Source organism: Rousettus aegyptiacus, unplaced genomic scaffold (genome assembly GCF_014176215.1).
Source record: "Rousettus aegyptiacus isolate mRouAeg1 unplaced genomic scaffold, mRouAeg1.p scaffold_m13_p_11, whole genome shotgun sequence".
Classification (NCBI taxonomy): Eukaryota; Metazoa; Chordata; class Mammalia; order Chiroptera; family Pteropodidae; genus Rousettus; species Rousettus aegyptiacus.
This window is the reverse complement of record NW_023416286.1, coordinates 86,343,928-86,348,963: the sequence shown is the minus strand read 5'-3', so window position 1 is coordinate 86,348,963 and position 5,036 is coordinate 86,343,928.

Below are 5,036 nucleotides of genomic sequence, written 5' to 3'. Positions count from 1 at the left end.
ATACACGCTGCTACCCCATAGTGCTCAAGATTCTTCTAATCTAGAGGCCCCAGAGCACAAGGGAACCATGAGTCGTTTCTTCATAAATGTTCCCTTTAAAATGATGTAATATTTTTAATGTGTATTTTTATATGCAAATGTATTAGAAATAAGTTCCAAAACATTCAGCAGATTCTTGAAAGGGTCCGAGACTCAAGAGTCTAGTTAAGGCTATTAGACTATTGTTAACTTATTCTTGTTGAAATGGCTGAGCCATAAAATAAACTTTTAAATCCTCACCATTTTTATGCCCTTCTGTGACTGCTCTTGACTGTTCACATCAGCCATGCCCTTTTCCTCTAACTAGACAGAATTATATGTCCATCTTTCACCAGTGAGAATGAGCAAGATCTTTATATCTCAATGGGCTTATTGCTGCTAAACCTGAATAGTAAAGTGAAAAGTCTGCTCCCTAGGCAATCTTTTACTTCCCTGCTAGTTGTGAGATTCACTTGTATCATAATAGTTATAATCAATTAAGCCAACTGCAAATTCAGCTTCTGATCAAAGTACAGAAAGCTTTGTATTAAAAAAAAAAAAAACACGGATTTTTCAGTTATTGAAACATTCCATATAGTGCAGTGCATCACAGAAAATCATCTCACCTCTCTTTAAATTTAATATTATCAGAGTAAAGCTGATTTTAGATAATTTTCCAAAACAGATTTACTTCAGTGTTTGTATACAATGAGTATGCTAGTCAAGTGTGTACAATTCCTACAAGTGTTCATGAAAATATTTGTACAAAATGAATGTGTAGATTACCATCAAATTTATTGGAAAGGGGTTTTGTAGCATTCAGCAGATTCTTGAAAAGATCCTTGTCACAAGAGTTTAATTAACACTGTTCCTTATACCTTCAGAATATTTGTAATTTATATTAGAATAAATGATGAACAGTACAATAAATATTAATTTTCATGCTTTTCTCTGATTGCTGTGCCCCAATCAAATTATTTAGAAGGAAAAAATAGATTATGCCAACTCATCTAATTATTATAGCCAATATGTTTTAGAATTTAACCTGTGATTTTTCTAAAATAAATTGACCAATATTTAAATATTCAAACATCTAAATTCTTTTTGTTTAATGTTATATTTGTGGTTATCACATATTAAACCTACTACAATAACTACTTTTGGTGAGAAATAAAGATATCACTCAGTTACTACTAGAATTTCTTCAAAGTTCTTCAATGTTTAATTAAAATGTTATGAATCATCATATTCCTATTTTAGAATTGGCGATTTGTAAATAACTTTGGCCTTTTTTTTTTTTCTGTATATTCTGCTCTCATTTTTTCTGGAAACAGTTGACACTGACTCAGAAAACTGTGGACACCCTCTAAGAACCTGTGTTTAGAAATTAGGTTTTAGTAGCTCCAGAGATCAATGTGGGCATGGTAATTTTAAAGATAATTCATTCCAGTGATTTCTCTTATTTAACATTTAACATGATTTCAAAAAGATCACTTGAGTAAGAACAGAAATAATCTTATTGGATGGGTACTTGTTTAGATTTATACAGGAGGGAAAAAACTAAACAAAGTGGCTTTACTTAAAACAAAAGTATGCTATTTCCAGGGTGACAGACAATAGCTGTTTAACAGAGCCTGGCGTTCAATTGAACTGCTCTGAATTTTTAAAAGATAAGAGGAAATAATATGCCTAGCTCACTGAAAAGAGGAATTTACATAAGTAGAACATAATTATCCAAGTAAGACCTTGTCGCTGAGACTTGGGAGGGTTAATGATTATGCTGATAATTAAAATGCAGAGGATTTGTAGAGCACTTATTTGCTTTCTGAAGAGCTCAATGTACTTCCTGTATATTCTTCTCATTGATCTCTATGTGATAGTTGGATATCAGGATGTTTAAATACCTCAGAATAATGGAAAGAAATGTGTGACCCGTCATAACCACATGCGATTATAAGCTTTTGGGTTCTGTCTCACCTGAAAGGCAGGGCCTCCGGTGACATATCTTTTTGAAACATCATTTCAGGTCAACATAGCAAAACTGACTCTGAGGAAAGAGTGCCACCTACTGAATCACATTTCCCAGGTTCCCTCCAAGGGCTGGTTTCTCAGCTTCAGAATTGTCCTAACATTCTTACTCCAAGAAATCATGGGGTTGCTGCACCAGACATGAACTACTTATTATTTTGGTTTCCAGATTCAGCCACTTTATTTTAATGCTCCAGCAGTCACATCTATAAATTAACTATTTCATTCATAAACTTTTTATTTGCTTTAAACAGTAGGATGCAAGATTGAACAAACCTGTCAAGGAAGGAAATTTCCAAAACAAATGCCTGAATGTCTGTCTGTATTGTCAACGTGACCACAAGGGGGAGCTAGCACGTAACTTCTTATGGGGCAGGAGAGTTGAGGTTTCAAAATTAATTGAACCCTTTTATTTCTGGCTAAGTCAGAAGATGGCAAAAATACGCCATTTGGAATTTATAAAACTCAAGATAATTTTTCTCATACTTACATTTTTCACAATGAAGTCCAACTCCTCTTTTTAATATATGCTAATACACTAGGTGTAATGAAACAGATTTATTTTTTCTCTGACAATTTGTTTCTATATGGTCTCTCAAGTACTCCCCACCGATCTATACACACACACACACACACACACACACACACACACACACACACACAATTTATTTAAACCACATCAAATAACCTTCAATTGTAAGACTTAAATACACACATCTTAAATTAACTTTTAAATTTAAATCTCAAAACTTTAAAATAAATATCCTGAAATACATGTCACTGTTCAAAAACTGATCATTGACAACTAATGTAGGAGTATTTCCTTCTGACTTACAGTCTTAGAAATATATGTAAAATACATAAACGCCAGTTGGAAATTTAGTTCATGTATTGTGTGAACTTCAAATTAGTAGAACTTGAAAATTTTTGTAATCTTGTAACTTTTATTTTTTACTGTTCATAGGGTATACACTTCTTATTCGTGGGAGGAGACATATATATGTATATATTATCATATTGTAAATAGCATATACATAAATATAGAAGAAAATTAAAATATATCATTTCTTGACAAATATTTTTCTAAGAGCAATATTTAATAATTTTAGTAAAAATTAGAAAAAATACTCAATTAAACTACTGTTTACATTGGAGATATTTTGCACTTTTTCTTATTTTATTGTTATGTAGGAGAAATTTTATCAAAAACTTTTAAAATTATAAAATATTTCCCCTGAACCATTAAAATTAGAGTTAATTTGGATAGCATCATTTTAACTCATGTTTATCACAAGGGATAAAGATATGCTTTAGTGATTGTCCTATTAGTAATGTGAATTTGTCATTTGTTAAAAGGGAGAGTTTCGATTAAATGTCTCCAAATGGCCGGTAGCCATGTGTTAGAGAGGAGCTACAAATTTCTCTAAAAGACAATGAAAACTGAGAGAACTAGCTGTGAATGAAATACTATCATTCACCTGAGGATTTAAATAAGATATGAAAAGTTTTGATACTTATTATATCTAAAACAGTTTAGTTATTAAATTTATCTTTGAAAATTTTCTGTTAACAAATAAAAATATATGAAACAAGATAGTAAGATATTGGTAAAAATGATGGAGTAATAGTGGAAAAAGAATTTGTTATTTACATAAATAGTGGCTGTGTTGAAAAGAGCATCAAAAATTACTCTTAAGAACACTATTTTACTGAACTCAAGAATATAGCAAGCAGGACAAATTTTTGAAAAATATTATAACTGCTGCCATTATGGTTGCATGCATAAATGCTCAGAACGATGACTACAACTAGTAAATGTGAATTTTAGAGTCTCCCGGAGACTAAATAGCTTCAATAACAAAATTTCATTAAAAAGCATCTTTAAGATTGTTTCTTGATAATAATAATTTAATTATTGATTTAATGTAGTGATATTAATCAGTCTTTATCTGTCTATAAAAATAGACAGCAATATTTTCTTGCTTAAAACTATTACAATATAAAAACTTGTTTTAAACTCATCTAGACAAGCATAATCTTATTAAGTAACATTATATGTATATGTCTTTCCAAGTACATATTCTCAATGAGTGTGCGTAATTATATATTTTGATTAATTCACACAAAATCTTTGGATGTTCAGTATATATATATAAAAAGGAAGAATACAATTTTGGTTTAAGGTTAAGACTATCGTACTATCATTTATAATTATAAATCATGATTATAAATCAGTCTCTTTTTGAGAAATTGGAAATTGTAGGTATCGTCAGTTAAGCATAAAACTACGTTCTTCTATATCCCTTAACTAGATCTCACATGTCCACAGCCTACTACAGTGCAAAAACCAATAGGATTTTTGAACTGTTTTGCCATATTTATAGCATCTCTTTTTTAAATAATTGAACTCAATATTTTAAACATAGTCTAAAAGAAACCTTACAATAACTATATTTTAAACAGAAAAACATATTTGAGGGAAAAAGACAGAATTTATGAGATGGTTAAAAAATAGGAGTGATTATAGTTTTAAAAATCGTATCTGTTTAAAGAGAAGCCAAACAATTAGAAGTATCATTTGATTACATTTCCTTTGAAAATAAAATAAGAGTGAGACATAAAATAAAAATTAATTATTTGGGGTATGTATTAGTCTTTAACAACGGAACAATAATACAAAGTACATAAAATATGAGCCTTCCAATATAGTTCTATTTCGCTCCCTTTGGCAGACACCCGGTGGTATTCACCATAACCGTGGTAGTTCTCTCTTTATACACTAGGGGGAGGTGTGACATAATCACTCTGGCGGGGTGGTGAACAAATTGATATCTATGCGGATGTATTTCCTACCACTGGTCTCAGATACTGTGTTTCTCCCCTCATTTGCATAAGAGCACATCTAATTAAGGCTAATCAATAAACCATGCTACTTTATCTTGGAATTTTTTCATTCTCTTGTTTTTGCCTTATCATAAACCTCAAGTAAG